Source organism: Amblyomma mixtum, chromosome 3, assembly GCF_055824585.1.
Source record: "Amblyomma mixtum isolate Tamu chromosome 3, ASM5582458v1, whole genome shotgun sequence".
In the NCBI taxonomy this organism is placed as follows: Eukaryota; Metazoa; Arthropoda; class Arachnida; order Ixodida; family Ixodidae; genus Amblyomma; species Amblyomma mixtum.
Window position 1 is genome coordinate 129,764,849 of NC_143014.1, and position 17,366 is coordinate 129,782,214.

The 17,366-nt window shown below is 43.6% G+C and overlaps 1 protein-coding gene and 1 pseudogene across 1 annotated transcript in view; both read left to right on the plus strand.

Annotated features, from left to right (window-relative positions):
- The window catches only part of LOC149351810 (glycosyltransferase 25 family member-like), a 372,526-nt gene that overhangs the window by 219,919 nt on the left and 135,241 nt on the right, over positions 1-17,366 (plus strand). The gene's annotated exons all lie outside the window — the stretch shown is intronic.
- LOC149351811 (uncharacterized) overlaps positions 14,991-17,366 on the plus strand; it is a 3,539-nt pseudogene continuing 1,163 nt past the window's right edge.

The window sequence follows — 17,366 nt, forward strand, 5'->3', positions numbered from 1 at the left end:
CTATGTTGGCGGGCCGTGTCTGCAAAATGTGTCGGCACCATTTGTGGGCAACTGAGAAGGGGTAGCGTCAGACGAGTGGTTGTAATCGAAAGAGGATGGTGTGAGAATGCTGCGCAAGAAAAATATTTTCGAAATCGGATGTGTAGTTAATTAATTAGAACCAAAAATGTTCAAAAAGTGGGCGTGGCCAGAGAAAAAATGGCGCCAAATTTGAAAATGCCGGAAGTGTGGGACCACGTGACCGGAAGTGGGGGCGGTGCCAATGCGTGGCGCCAAATTTGAAAGTCCGGAATGAATACTGAGATGAAACGAGGGAAAATATGCAATTAATAAATCCAATCAATAATTAATGATTATAGAAAGTGTCAAGAGTAAATTGAAGTGAATTAAGGTGCATTAATTCTGAATAAAGGTGCTTTAATTATGAAATATGGTGAATTAATGTGATTTAAATGTAAATTAATAATACATTTAAGTGAATTAAGGGCAATTCAAATTTAAATAACTGTTAATGATTGCAAAATAATTATAAATTAAAGTGAATTAAAATGAATTAATTGTGAATAAAGTGGGTAATTTATGAACCAATTAAAAACAAACAAGCAACTTTAAATGAGGAGGCGTCATTGGTTTCGCATTACTCCAATGCGGGATACCGCAGTGATCTCAAATTTTTGTATAGGGGGGACGATCGCCATGCCTCCGTGGAATAACCACTCGCTGACGAGCTTATGCTAGTGCCTTGCTCACCTTTGTCGTCTAGCTTAGAATAGTGCGCGGCAACTTCTTGTCGTCTCTGGGAAAGCGTTACCGTAATTCTTTCATGCTAAAAGGAAAAAAAAAAAACTCTTCCAGTCAGATCCCCTCGCACACGCCTGAAAGTGCGGTAGGAATGCATGCCGTGCAGCGCTGTGTGACCTCGTCGGTGATACCACCACTTACACATGGACACCATACTCAGCCTGCGCGATAGTTTTCATTCTACAATATCGTGAGCACCCAGGATTACGATATCCATGTTGTGTACCATTTGAAAACGTGAAACATACAAACTACAGCCGGGCTTTCGCTTCTTGATCGGGCAACTCTTCCTGCACGAACTCGTCAATCTTTTAGGGGCCGTCAATCATTTAGGTTAGATAAAGTGTAACTCAATCTCAAGGAGGTGGGCCAGCGGTCACACGTGAATGCTTTGTTCACGCATCACCTAAAAGATTGTTTTTTTTTTTTTGAGTTTGTGCATGATGAGTTGCCCGGTCAAGAAACGAAACCCCGGCTGTATTCTCAGACACAAGAAGACCTATGTCCCTTGTCGGCAGGGAGCCGTGTACAAAATTCCACTGTCATATGGTAAGTTCTGCATCGGCAGATGCATCGATGTACGCCTAAAAAAGCACCAGAAAAGGTTCGCGGTGGCTTAGGCGAACATTTGGCGTTACATTGTAAAGCGTGTGACAGTGACCCGTCTTGCCGACCACTTTATGAGGGTACCGTTCTTCTGTATTATTGCGGCGGCTAACTAACAAGAGAGGTCGGTGAAACTTCCGAGATTGTCTGGGTTCTGGGTTGGACCTCCGAAACAAGGCGAATTTTTCTTCAACTACAAAGTTTCCGTGACTTTTGCTGCCGGACGCCTGCGCAACGACGGCCGCTAATGAGTAATTATTCTTTTGTTGTAGAAATTATCAAGAGAGGGTGCTGCATCATAAAAGATTTTTTTTTTTTGCATGCCAGGTTTCTTTTGCGACTGCCGAGCTTGCTGTATGGATTGCAGGGTTGCGAGAACCTGTCGCTGAATTTCTCGTTACATGGCTTCGGTCCTCCCCCCCCCCCCCCCCCCCCATTCCTCTTTTGTCCTTGAAACACAACGGAGCCTCGGAGCATCCAGTATAGACACGGTGCATGCGTCGCCCACTTTTTTGTTGCTGGGGAGAGAGAGACCGAAATGCTTATTAAATAAGCTCGATTGCGAGTGCTGTCGGAGAGCGGTCCTGCAATATAAATCAGACAAGTGAAAACCGATAGAATGTCGGTGGAATCCGATAAATCTCGCTGAAATCCGGGCACGTACAATTCCTGCGTCGTCCGTTCAAACCCCAGGATGCCTTTATGCTCTAGCTTGGTTGCCACTCGCACATTTAATATTGTTCTTCGTTGATTGTAGCGGATCTCAAAGTTTGATAAACTTTTCAAATTAATTGTCGATTACTCGCTGGTTGCACGTCGTCGGTACTTCGATAATCTGTGCATTTCTTCTTATTTGACTGAAGTGCTCGCAAAAATACCATTATATTGAAATGCAGTCGCTTTCGCTACTTCTCATGTGTGCTGCTGAAGAGCTCAATCAGGCTGACCGGCTATCATTCCACGTGGCTGACCGTCTGACAACGCCCCACTGTGACGTCATCATCGTCGACCATATAAGCCAGCTGCAAACTGCAATCGACACTTCAGAACGGTTCTGGCAGCCGCGCATTCTACGTCTGCTAACCGCCACTTCTTGTGTGCAGGTGAGTTAACCAATTCACCACTCTGCATTACATTGTAGACCTTGCGGCTGCTGAACCGTTCTGAAGCTGTGATGTTCTTGTGGTATTGATCATACACGTGTATTGATTCATTGGAGCACATCTTTCGAGTCGTGATGGCTGGTGAAAATGGTGACGCCATTTCCAGCTTCGCTGCCACCCTGAGTGAGAAGGCACCTGGTAGCATCAAAGAGGTCGCAAAGGTTCTTGTAGAAATGACTTCAAAATTTGTGGAAGCCCTATCTGAGCTCAGAAATGAAGTCAGAAACATTGACGCATCCACTAAGTCAATCAAAACTGAAATCACATCGGTTTGTTCCTCAATGGACTTCATTAACGAAACCTTTGAGGAGTTACGGTCCGAAATGAAGTCCTTACGAGAGGGGTTGACAGAAGTGAAAACTCAGAGCAAAGAATTCCAAAAGGAAAACCTGAAGCTAAACAAGGAGATGAAGGACTTAAAGCTAGAGTTGGTGGAACTGAAACAGTTTAGCAGGAAAAACAATATTGAAATAAAAGGTGTTCCAGTAACTTCGAATGAAAACCTTGGTGAGGTGATTGGGAAAGTTGCCAAATCACTTAAAGTAGATTTTTCAGAGAGCGATGTTGAAGTTTGCCACCGGGTTCCAACGAAGGCCAAGGGACCTGACAACATCATAGTGCGGTTTCTTTCACGAGCTACCCGAGATAAGGTCTTGCAAGCAGCCAAAAAACACAGACTGAACACATCCCACCTGGGCTTTGAGGAAGAAGACCCAGTATTCATCAATGAACATCTGTGTGCTGAGAAAAAGATACTTCTTGGAAAGGCCATCAAGGCAAAACGAGAGAATGAGTGGCGCTTTGCATGGGTTTCTGAAGGCAAAATACTGTTACGGAAAACAGAAACTTCCCGGGTCATTCATGTGACTTGCGAAGAAGACCTCGACAAAGTATTTTAGCTGTATCTTTTCCTATTCCCTAACAAACCAGTTCCCTCATGGCATCGCTAACGGATGGCAGCAAAACCATTTCCGTCTTTCACAGTAACATTCGAAGTATCCGAAAAAACATAGATCTACTTATCACCTTTCTATCATTACAAAAAAAAACATTTCACCTAATCGCAACAACAGAAACGTGGCTGAAAAAAGGAGAGAGTGTAGTCGTTCCAGGTTACACGATGACATCTCATCCTCGTCTGTCTTCCACTCGCGGCGGTGGCGTTGCGTTTTTTGTAAAAGCAGGTCAACATTTCTCTGTCTTGCATGATGTCACATGTAGCACTTCTTTTATTGAAGCCCTCTTTATTCATTTAGAACCCTCGCTCATAGTTGGTGTCGTTTATCGGCCTCCTAATTCTTGCCAAGCTTCTTTTCTTGATAAATTTGAAGCAATTTTATCCTTCCTGACACGAAAGCCAAACAAACGCATTCTTATTGTGGGAGATATAAACATTGATATGAACAATGCAAATCACAGCGATTACGCATATTTACTCAAGTCTTTTTCCTTTCAAAATATTATCAAGACACCTACTCGTGTTACGAGCACATCAGCAACGTTAATTGATCATGCACTCGTTAATTTCACCACAGGTATTACTGCTGATGTTTTCGATGACCCCTTGTCTGACCACCTTCCCATATTTGTCGACATAGATAATTTGCCAAAAGCAGAAACCTATTTTTCTCACCGCCTTAACAAGATAAACTACCAACTATTGCGTGACAATCTTTTATCAGTAAATTTTGATGAGATTTATCACGAGAATGTTGACACCGAATTTTCAAACTTTATTAATATTCTTACAGGTGCGATATCAAACAGTACTGAAAAGATCAAAGGTCGCTCTCGCAGCATACCAATTTGTCCCTGGATGAATAAGCCCATTCTTGAAGTTTTAAAGAAAAAGGACTACTGGTACAAGAAATGGAAGCATAAAAAAGAGAACGACTTTTACCTGCGTCAATTTAAGGAGATGCGTAACAAGTCGGTAACGATGATGAGGGCTCGTAAAAGAGAATTTTACAGAGAACGCATAGAGAGGGCAAATGGAAACTCAAAAATACTCTGGCACATTTTCAAAGACATTGTGGGTAGCAAACAGGCTCCGCATATACTCCCTGAAACAGTAGACAGGGGGACAGCGGAACACTTCAACTCAACTTTCGCCTCTATGGGCCCACTCCTAGCGCAGAACCTACAGGACTTAAATGTAATAGACCTTGAGTCTAAGATTCCAAATAGTTTTGTTTTGTTCCGAATTGAACTAGAAGAAATACAGTCTGTTGTTTTAACGATGCCGACGAATAAAGCGACAGGTTTAGACGGCATAAGCAATAGGGCTGTGATAGAAAATTTTGACATCCTTGGTCCCGTCTTGTGCTCGCTTTTTAACCATTCTGTTAATGCTTGCAAGTATCCGTCTGTATTGAAAACAGCGAAGGTAGTACCAGTATATAAGGACGGTGACCGGAACGACGCAAATTGCTACAGGCCAATATCTCTTCTTAGCAAAATTAATAACATCTTTGAAAAAATTCTTGCAAACAGATTCAACAAGTTTTTAGATAAATACGGTATCCTCACTACACAACAACATGGTTTCAGGTCACACCATTCAACTTCCACAGCAGTTCTGTCACTTACCCAGAAAATTAACACGGCTTTGCACAATGGCATGTTAGTTGGAGTAATATTTTTGGATTTAAAAAAGGCATTCGACACAGTTGATCATTCTATACTGATAACAAAACTAAAACACTACGGCTTTCGTCATAATATTTCCGACCTACTCACTAGTTATATCACTGACCGTGAACAAGTTGTGGTAATGAATTCCTTTACATCCTCACCGCACAAGCTTTACACTGGAGTACCGCAAGGATCCGTACTTGGTCCATTATTGTTTTCCTTATACGTTAATGACTTACCTTCATTTATCGGCTGTTCAAAACTTCTGATGTATGCTGATGATACATGTTTAATTATAACGGCAGATACAATGAAAGAGCTAGAGGAAAAAGCGAATCAAGAAGTCCATAAAATAGCGAAATGGTTCTCAGCTAACAAGCTGACAATAAACACGAAAAAAAACTAAATACCTGATATTCCATTCAAGAAGAAAACTAATCGCCCCAACTGATGTCAGAATCCTTGTAAATAATGCACTAATAGAACACACATTTTCATTTAAATATCTTGGTGTCACATTTGACAGCCACTTACACTGGCAACACCAAATTGAGGCAGTCTGCGGGAAGTTGGCATCTGGATGTCATGCTCTTCATCAGGTTAAGGAATTATTTGACATCTCTACATTACGAATGCTTTATTTTGCCTTCATCGAAAGCCATCTATCATACTGTGTCGAAGCATGGGGTGGAACTTACCATACGTATTTAAATCCTATTATCCGTCTTCAAAAACGTGCATTAAGAATAATAAACAAGTCCAACCGTTATGAGCACAGCAAACCGTTATTCCGCAAGTCAATGATCCTTCCATTTGATTCATTGTACCGATTAAAAATCTCTGTATGTATTCACAACATAGTAAGACACAACCACCCTTTTCATGCATCAATACTACATCTCCCGCTTCGGTCCACTAGAAACCTCTCTTTCGGCAATTTCAACCTCCCTACCATCCGCAATGTATATGGTGAGCGTTTAGTGGAGTCTGCTGGGGTAAAAATTTGGAACGCGATACCCATTTCTCTTAAAAACTCACACAATTTTGCTGGTATGTTTAAAAAACACTTAATTGAAATAATTGATTTAACCTGAAATTCTTTTTTCGTCACAGTTTTCTGTTATTATGTACTTTGTATGTAACACGATAGTTTTTACTAACACTTGATGTCCGAAAGTTCTTTTTGCATGTCATGTTTTCAAAGCTATTTTCTTTCTTTTGCCGCGCCGAATGTTATCTACCAGTTTTATTTAGACTGCTTTGCTTTTAATCTTGTACAACGCTTACGCTTTTCTGTATATGTCCGCCGTTTTTGAATTTGCTTTTACGTGTTTCGTGTACTTGGACCCGAACTAGCCGCTGGCTATGGGTCCAAAAAGTGTTTGTATTTCCTGTAAAAGAAATTCGAAAATAAATTGAAATTGAAAATTGAACGCTGCCCGGACGGCAAGGGCAGAGAAAAGAAAGAAATAAAATAACGCAAACATTTTATCGATACCCTCTTACGAGACGGCTGCTTTTCACTTGCCTCGAGGTTTGACTCGCGAGGCGCACATATACGAGGTCTGTTAGAAAAGTATCCGACTTTATTTTTTTTTTTTTTTGCGAACACCTGATGGATATGAAACAAGCGCGCTTGCATCACGTGACCTTGAACCTTCGTGCGCATGCACGAATTTTTTCCCGCCTGCCGATAGCGTCAGTCGCTGGTACGCAGCATTTGAGTGGGGCAGTGCGCAGTGCTCTCGTCGGTTTTTTATTGCAAGGAAAATGGCGAAGTGAAAGGTGCAGCGCTACTGCATCAAATTTTGCCATAAACTGAGCGATAGCCAAGTGGAAACCATTCGAAATATTCAGACTGCTTTCGGTGACGATGCTATGAGCAGCACACAGATTAAGCAGTGGTACAATTGGTTTAAAGATGGCCGCACATCGTTGGAGAACGAGCCACGCTCCAATCGGCCATCAACATGCCAAAATGACCAGGTCATTGCCGAACTGAACGCTATGGTGATGCGGGACTGTCGCGTGACTATCCGAGAAATTGAGGAAGAGGTGGACATGAGCAATTTCTCCGCACATTCCATTATCACCGAAGATTTGGCCATGGAGAGAGCTGCGGCGAAATTCGTGCCGAAGCTTCTCACGGTGGAGCAAAAGCAGCTTCGTGTTTAAGTCTCACAGGACATGCTGGATTCCGCAAACAGTGACCCTGACTTCATCAACATCATAATCACTGCTGACGAGTCTTGGGTGTACAGGTACGACCCAGAAACCAGATCCCAGTCGTCACAGTGGAAGCATTCCACGTCGCCAACACTTAAGAAGGCCCGCCAAGTGCGCAACAATGTGAAAGTGATGCTGACTGCTTTCTTTGACACCCTCTGTGTGGCAGACCACGAGTACGCACACCACAGGGTCAAACAATGACCAAAGAGTACTACAGGGATGTCCTCCGTTGCCTACGTGATGCTGTGTGGCGCAAGAACCCGGAGCTGAGGTCAACAGGAAATTAGCGCACCCATCGCGACAATGCTCCTGCACATTCCTCGGACTCGATTCAGATTTTTTGGCGAAAAACCAGACTCCTGTAGTTCAACAGACTCCTTACTGTCCTGATATGGCCCCTGCGATTTCTGGCTGGTTCCCAAAATCAAAAGGTCATTGAAAGGAGCGCGATTTCAGACAAGGAAGAACATTATGGCTGCAACGACAGCTGAGCTAAACTCCATTCCGAAAGGGGCCTTTTCGGAATACTTCCCACAATGGCAGCACCGCTGGGAGAAGTGTGTGGAGTCCCAAGTAGACTACTTTGAAGGTGACTAGGTTTTCAACGCTCGAGTTATGGAAGTTTTTTTTTCTACGGCCAAAGGTCGGATACTTTTCTAACAGACCTCGTATAAGCATTTGCCGGCACAAAGGAAAGTGCGCCCGGTAAGCTTCCTCATCCTGCTGGTGAATCGGTCGCTTTAAAGAGTGCTGCTATTGAATGCTCCTGAATATTAGAGCCACGGGCTGGTTCCCGAACAGCATTGCCTGGTATCGTTGACCCTGGGTAGCCAGCGCATTTGTGCACATTGGTAAACCGAGGCGAGAGTGGTTAATGTGGAGCATTACATTACTTACATTATTCCGTCCCTTTCGGTGATCCATGATATTGCTCCCGGATGGGAAGCCTGATTTAAATTCCATGCTGTTACTTTTAGTCCAGTATTTAGCGCAGTTTTTTAAATGAAAAGTATGATGTTAACACGTTTTGAGGTGCTTATTGGCTAAGACCAACGACAAAGCATCTCAGTTCAGTTCAGTTCAGTTCAGTGCATTTATTTCAGTCATGTACAATGGCTGAGGAGAAAGGAAAAAAAGCCGCACACGCGGCTTGACAAAGCTCCCATCTCCCGTAGCGGCTTGGCACGGCGATGACAGACAGCAGTAAAACAATAACAAGAGAATGCATGAAATAACAAATATGTACAATATCTTCATAACAGATCACCAGAATAGTCTCGGTACTGTTACACACACGCAAATGATAGTTTAATCACAGCACATGGACACTTTGTTTATTTTACAGTTGGATATGATTCATTTTTTTGTAAGAACATATTTCTGACAGCGTTATATGAAACGGAAAGAATGGATTGATTAGTGAAAGCGTTACTATTAAGGAAAGATGGCAACACATACCTGAGAGTTTGAAAACCGTAATTTGTGCGTGGACAAGGTACATACCAATATTCGTAGTGTCTTGTGTTGTGAACAGCGGTATTTTCCCGTAGATTCGCAAGGTCAGCAAAAAATGTGGTGTCACTATGTACCTGAGATTTGTACTGCTGAATTACACGGTACTGTTGAACAACCCTTGCATCCATAATGCGGTATTTTGCAAATAGAGCACTCGTATGTGCTAAGTATGTGGCACCCGCAATTGCTCTGACTGCATTTTTTTGTAATGTCAAAACCTTCTGAATATTAGTTTGCGTCGTTGTACCCCAGACCAAGTGGCAATATTTAACATGAGAATCAAAGAGGGCATGGTAAATAACAAGTTTTGTCCTAGTAGGTATCATGCACTTTAACCTTCTGAGTATGCCGACAACGCGAGCTAGCTTACTCTCCATTTGCTCGATGTGGTAGTCCCATAGCATAAATTCATTGAAGTGAACGCCAAGTGTTTTTACAACATTAGTTATTTCTATCATATTACCACCCAATACTAAATCTGTATGTACAGCCCATTTGACATTTTTAGCTCTAAAAAATATCGCCTTTGTTTTCCGTGTGTTTATTAGTAGGGAATTTTTTTCAGACCATGAGTTAAGTTTGCCCAACACGCTGTTAGCCTTTTCCACTACATCATTCGCGTTGGTGCCAGACAGAAATAAAGTAGTGTCGTCAGCGTAAATTACGTATTCTGTTTCGGAGTCAATCTGTACTAAGTCATTAATATATACATTAAATAATAAGGGACCAAGGATACTTCCTTGAGGTACACCATGCTTTATTTTATTATAAGTAGAGCGATGATTATCTATAGAAACGTACTGATATCGGTCAGTTAAATAGCTGGTGATAAGAGATAGTGCCTTGTTCCGGACACCGTATGCAGAAAGTTTAAGAAGAAGAGTTTCGTGATGAATCCTATCGAATGCTTTGGAGAAGTCTATGTATATTCCAAGGGTTATTTGTTTACATTCAATGTTATTTAAGATTATTTCTTTTTGCTTCAGGAGAGCCATTTCAGTAGAGGACTTAGGTCTAAAACCAAACTGTCTTGGAGTTATCACGTTGTATTTTTCAAGAAAATTGGAAAGTCGTAAATGTATTGTTTTTTCCAAGCCCTTAGAAAAAATAGGCAATATAGACACTGGTCTATAATTACCAAGATCGTTTTTCGAACCACCTTTATAAAGAACAACTACTTTTGCTATTTTCATGTCCGAAGGGAAAATGCCGGTAGTCAAAGACAAGTTATAAATATGAGTTAAAATTGGGCAGAAAATGTCCAAGACGTACATAACAGGTTTCATTTTCAGTCCAAAAGCATCTTCACTGTTTGTATTGTTCATGCCTTTATATATATTAAGCACCTCATTTTCGTCACAACATGTTATAAAAATACTGTTACTTGTATGATTCGTAATGTAATCCAATGCCATATTATTGTGTTCACTATCAACAAGTCCACTGAAATAGCTATTAAACTTATTTGCGAGTGCGAGTCCGCTATAACTAATGCCTTCCATTGTAATACTTTCAATTGTATTTGTAGAGTTAGGGTTCAAGACTCGATTCAACCTATTCCAAACTTTCTTTTGATCGGTCAAGCCAGCGAACATGTTAAGGTGATATGCATTCCTCGCTTTTCTTAAAGTTAAGTTCAGGTTGTTTCGGTACCTCTTGAATGTTGCCCACGATTCTGGACTGCGACTTTGTAAGAACTTCTGATAGAGGGAATTTTTCTTGGCAATCATTCGAAGAATATGCGAGGTAATCCAGGGTTTACGAGCTCGTTTTGGTTTCTTTACATCTTTGTACGGAAAACTGTTACGATATATACAAGCGAATATCTTCAGAAAACAACTAAACGCTATGTCAGCAGTCAATGCAGCAAAAACTGGTTCCCAATTGACGTTCATTATTCTGCGTCGAAATGTTTCTAACGTAGTTGAGGTGATCTGCTGTATTTTTACATTTGTTTGTTTACAGTTTGATTTTAATGCAGGCACACTATTACATACGATGTAAACAGGCAGGTGGTCACTAATAGCATAATTAATAACCCCGGTTGAGAGCACATTTGTTGCGTTATTTGTAATCAGCAAATCAAGAAGTGTTGCTGTAGTGGGTGTTATGCGTGTAGGCAATGCCACAACGTTTACAAGACAGTATGCTTCCATTAGTAATGATAGTCGTGACCTTCTGGGTGTATTTTCATGCATATCGACATTGAAATCACCACCTATATATACAGTGTAATTATATTCAGCGGCAAATTGAAAAACATGCTCCATATAGTGAAAAAAGTTCTCAACACAACCATTCGGGGGGCGATACACAACAGTGAAGAGGTTCCTATTGCTACAAACTGAGAGCACCTCATAATCAGGTGTAACCGAAGTAATCTCATCAACCCTTTCACACTGAACACTATCAAGCACAAACAAAGAAACGCCTCCACCTCTTCTGCTTGTTCTGTTTAGGAAGTAAGACTGATAGTTGAGCAGCTCAGGACAATCAACTTTGTCTTTGACCCATGTCTCAGTAAGCATTACCACAGAGAACATGAATTTAAACTGTTCAAGGAATGCACGTAAAATGTCATGTTTATCACGAACTGACTGAATATTCAAACATAGCACTGAAAAATAGTTAGACTGGCCCTGAACCTCATTATTAATATCATTAGGAGAGAGGTAAGTATCACCCATATAGAAGGAACTAACAACCAAGAGCAGTGACTCACTGCAACAGCTTCCTCAAATCGTCATCGCATCGAATCACGTGTGCCAGTTCCCCGTTCGCCTTTCGTACAAGGACTTTGTTGTTCCGGTGCCAGGCATACTTGTAGGCATTCGCATCAGCCCATTTCTTCGCAGAATCGAGAAGCGTTCTGTTCAACCGAGTCAGGTTTTCTACGATTGAGACCTCAGAGTCAGACGTTCTGAGTGATTTGCCTTTCAAAAACCATTGATCTCTGAGCTTCTGGGAAGTGAAACGAACTAGCACACCTGGAACTTTGCCTTGTTTCGCGGGAAGCCTGTGTACGGCATCCACATCGCCTTCGCACAGCTCAGGAAGCTCAATTGAGTGGGCCACATCATTAACTTTTTCAAGCAAATTCTCACCATCTGACTCCGAAATGCCGTGGAATACCAAATTTTGCCGTCTACTCCTCCACTCCAAATCGTTCACAGTGACCTTCAGATGATTCACTTCCTCACTGTTACTACAACTTTCAAGGACAACAACTCGCTTTCGAAGTTCCTTAATCTCTGCCTCTTGTCTAGCCATTGTTTTTAACACTTCATCATATTTCTCTGACATCATATTGATCGACTTGTCAATACTGTCAACTTTTTCTGGAAGATGTTCAAGTTTCTCAAGTCTCGCAAGGATAGCACTGAGAATGACAGGTATATTGACTTCGTCTCCCTCCTTGCCGCCTCCCGCCCCTCTGAGGCGTGACGAATAGCATGTGCCACATTTCCAGACCTCGAAAAAAGCCTCAGCCTTTCCCTTCGCAGCAGCCTCAGACACCCCAGAGCATTTTCCTAGGTGGAACAAGTTGCTACATTCAGAGCATTCCATTACACGGCCTTTGGCTGGAATTGCTTTCGAACATGCCGCACATACTTTATCGCGGCCAGCCATGTCTTATCTAACACGGGCCAACAAGTCAAAAAGGCACAGCACAAAGCAAGACACTTTCGGCAGCGGTGGCAGCAGGGTAAGACCAAGACTGAAAATGAAAGGCGAAAGCACCAACCTGCAACCAGTTGTACGGAGCAATTAGGCTGCGAACCGCTGTCTGCCACCACCGCAGCCGAAGTGACGAGCAGTGGGCGTGACAGGAGCGGCACAAATCATTCCGGTGATAGCAGCCTGGTGACGCTAGCAGCGGTAGTTGCTTCAGGAAACGAAATGCCGTGCATCCACAGCCGGTCAGTTCAAAGAAGGTTACTGCAGGTCCCACAGTCTTTGGAATTCCAGGCGAAGGAGAAATCCGTCGCGCAGTCTGCAACCTGCAACCAGTTGTACGGAGCAATTAGGCTGCGAACCGCTGTCTGCCACCACCGCAGCCGAAGTGACGAGCAGTGGGCGTGACAGGAGCGGCACAAATCATTCCGGTGATAGCAGCCTGGTGACGCTAGCAGCGGTAGTTGCTTCAGGAAACGAAATGCCGTGCATCCACAGCCGGTCAGTTCAAAGAAGGTTACTGCAGGTCCCACAGTCTTTGGAATTCCAGGCGAAGGAGAAATCCGTCGCGCAGTCTGCAACCTGCAACCAGTTGTACGGAGCAATTAGGCTGCGAACCGCTGTCTGCCACCACCGCAGCCGAAGCCGCAGCTGATTAGTTTAAACGCGTTCACACACCTGACAACGGGTAAGTGAGAGAGAGAAAGGGATTTCAATGATAAGTAAAGAAGGAGAGGTCGGCCAGTGGTAACATGGCCCAGGCCTGCTACTCCACACATGGGAAAGGGAAGTGCAGGAAAGGGAAAGTGTAAATGAAGGTATATGATGGCATAATACAATGAGTTGCATGGGTGATGTCCACACACACACTGGCTGGCACTCTCATCACAGTGAGTAGACGCACGTGAAACTCGTGTCTTGAACACACACACCGGCACATGTCATTAACACATACTGGAGTCCATAAAAACACAACCGTGTGAACTGTGTAAACCGTAGGTACAGCACAGGCGGTCACAGACGGGTACCCAGGCCTTTTTCACATAAAAACTGCCTTCGTCACACGCCACCATTCAGCACGTTTCGCCCTGGCGCCGCGAAGAGTTTCTTCAGAGAGAGGGCGAGAGTCCAGTTGCCTCACGGTCGCCTCCAATGTTCTCCTCTCATCAGTGTAGTACGCAGGCACTCACAAAGAAAGTGTCGAATAATCTCTGGAGTGTGGCACTGTACGTAATTTAGGTTAGTTTCTATTCCGATCTTGTGAAGGTAGTGTTTGGTGTAGTGTTTTATTCCGGACCTAGGCGCTGAAGTAAGCTAATTTTAAGAACACTGTTAAATTTAATAGCATCCCCGCTCAGCCTAGCAAGGTCGGTAAGCTTAGTACGGGGACGGCACGGACCAAACCAAACCATATATATATATGGGTGTGTTCAGAGAAGAGCAGTAATCAAGGTCCCATGACCATTTTTTAAGCGAAATTTTTATATGTGATGCGCAAATCGGTCGACACAAAGGAATGGTGTTTGGTTTCGCAAGAAACGCTGTAGGTTTCTTGGGGAAAGAGGTCGTATATGACAATAGAGTGGAAACGTCGTTTTTTGCGATTTCGGAAAAATCGGAAGTTTCGAGCCCTGCTGCGTATGGAATAAACTTTTGCTGTACCTTAGTCTTTCTGCAGTACTCGTGTGCACCTTGTACTCTTTGAGGTATTAAAGATAACTTCTTTTGCTTGCGTTTTTTTTTCCGAAAAAAAAAAATCGTATACTTTCCTCAAAGAGCTATGTGCTCCTAAAAAAAAGCCACTTTTCGGCCCGACCTTCAGGCAAGATACTTTCAGATCTCAGCGCTGAATCTTTTTCTTAGTATTTCTAGTTCTTTTTCCTCAGTTCCGACAAAATTTGTAGATTTGGACCAGTAAGTTTTTTTCTTAATGGCTCCTCAGAATCTATCAAAATTCAAAAACGTGAAAGACAGTGTCAACTTTGATTTTAATTTCAAGAAAAAAACTTCGATTTTAATTAGAACCTCGGTGGGCAATCCTCAGTATTTTACCATTATAACACACCCAAATGTGTGGCATTGTATTGTTCCAAATTATGTCAATAAATGCAAAACACGGGCTATGTTTTATTCTTTTAGATTGCTTAGCATTCCGTCTTCGAAAGCGTAAGTCAGAACTCGGATTTAGTACTGGCTGCATGCGGCTATATTTTTACCGAGTTCGTGAGGGCGATTTCTATGTGTGTGTTTTTTTGTCCTTTAATACAATATTTGCAGCTCATATTTGGTTTAACACTGCAACTTATATGGCACAGTGCATGTTTTAGCGCATATTTAAAACTAGCTTAAGTGGTAGTTTAGATGAAAATGCATTACGCCGGTCGCAACTGTGAAGGTGCCTTTAACGAGCTGCCGCCGCTCAACGGAAGTACTGCTCCGGGCAGCCGCTTCGTAGCTAGACGTAACGCTGGCCTGATCGTGAGTATCGTACCACCACGCTCGCCGCCGCCGCATGGAGGCCCTCGCACTGCACCCAAATTCTGTCCTATACGCCTGTCAGTTCTGTCTGAGCCTTCGACACAACCAGCCTACTGGAGCGGTGAGCGGGTGTTGTCTGATCTGAGTTTCGCGTGTCGTTTTGCGGTCCGGGTAGACGGCCGAGTCGCTTTATATTCTCTCACGTTTTCTATGCGCTACATAGCTCCCTTGTCGAGAATACGTGGGCATCTCAGCTCACACGTTCGGTCGAAACAGCAGCAGTGTGGATGGTGCGCAGTCTTTGAAGCGGAAAAGGTTGTTACATTTCTTCACAACCTTTTGTAAAAGCAGCCCTCGGCCCTGCCTCTGTGTCCTGCCCTTCTGCCCCGCCAGAGTACTCAGGAGAGGTGAGCTTTCGCATGCATGAATAAATATCCGAGGCGTACGTTTTGCGCTCACTACTCAAAAATGCACAACAAACGAATTGAAAGGTGGCGTCAATTTCCCGGTGTTAAAGGGACACTGAGAAGTAGTGGAAGTTGGCTTGTATAGAGAGAGTACCAGATCCTAACCACAAAAACACCACTCTTTCTGAAGTTAAAGCTCTTGTAAGGTAGAAATGAGCAAGAACTAAAATACGGGTATCGCCTATCTCACAAGTACAAGCGTGATCATGAAATAGAAGAAAAGGGACACAGATCTCTGAGGCTGACAAAGTTGCATCAAGGTTACATGTTTGATCGATACTTAAGTGTATAAGTTTTGTTTTGGAAGCACCAATGCACTTTTATCACCCGAGGAAGACGGAAAAAAGACAAAATGAATGTTGGAACTCAAAGAAAAACCGCAATTGGCGGTGCAACAGGCAGCCAGCTGAGTGTCGGTATGTTTCGGGGTGCTTCGCGGCTATGCTTTCTGCGTGCCCGCCTAGTTTCGTTATGCGCCTCGATTTACCATGGCGGAGCAGCAGAGGACCTTCAAGTGCCTCTCTAAGTGTTCCTCGGACGAAGTTCGTGCAACGGCACGCAACTACGACAAGGAAATAGAGCTGTGTATAGCCAATGTCCAACGCGCCTTCACTTCGTCAACGTACCAAGATGCTGGGCTGCATAACCAGCCCTACGAAGACTATAATTACAGAATTTTAATATGCCCACACGTACCAGTCGCTACACATCAGTCGTGACGGCGGCTCGGCGGTGACAGCGACGCTGCCGACTCATCGGCGCTAGGACTTTCTTGCCAGACCCGCCGCCTCAGCCCTCAAAAGCATCGCACGCTCTGTGGAGTTGAAGTCGCTGAATGCAGACCACAGTTCTTTGCGAGAGCTTTGTTGTCGGAATTAGGAACGGGTGCCATCGTAACATTGGGGCAAACATAAACGAAGCGACGACGGCTCATAGAAGCCTTCAGCGTCCGGTCGGGAGTAGTTTTCATTTTGGATGCTGCTAGGCGTGAACGCAGCGCTCAATGCCAGCAATCACGGAGTCCTCGTTTCCACCGCTTTACATCACTCTTCTCCTATTTCGTCATCAGAGAGTCGCGAGTTTGAATCTCAGCGGCGGGAAAAAAGTTTTTCAACTTCGAATCCAAATCTCTTAGCAATAAATGCACCTTTCGCTGCCGGACAAGCGGCAACAAAGCCACGAAATGCCGAAGTCTCGGATTTTACTAACAAAAAAAATTTGATAGCGTTGTCCTCAGTGTCCCTTTAATGAGCTCGATGTCGCTGCTCTCAAAAATATCCTGCTTCCCGAAGCTCTTCGTGCGCTGGAAAGGAACATCATCTGTCAGAACTGTTACCGTTGCTTCAAGGAAGACGTAGATAATATGCAGTTAGAGCATTGGAACAATTTCGCCCTGAGCAAGAAATTGCGCACAATTTTAACGCCAGCGTCAGCCTTACCTCCGAAATCTCGCCTTTAAAGCCACGGCGTGCTTTGAAGAAACGCCTTAGAGTTTCCTGTGCAAAGCGAAAGCAGAAAGAGGTGATACGAGCGTTGGTCAGGGAAATTCGTTCACTTCTCGTGAGTCAGAAGAAAATTGTACGAAGGGCAGCACGTGGGAAAACAACGTACACGCAGCCTACAATAAGTGTACGTCTTTTCACGTGCGTTGCCAGCTGCTGAGACTGCTACCACGCACCCCAATTATGAAAGCTGTGCAGGTCATCATTCGTGAAGCAATGAGGTACGTTTTCTGAAACGCGAAGAAGCTTCCGGATGAAGGAGGCCTGGGGTCAACAATGAAGGCATTCACAAGGTG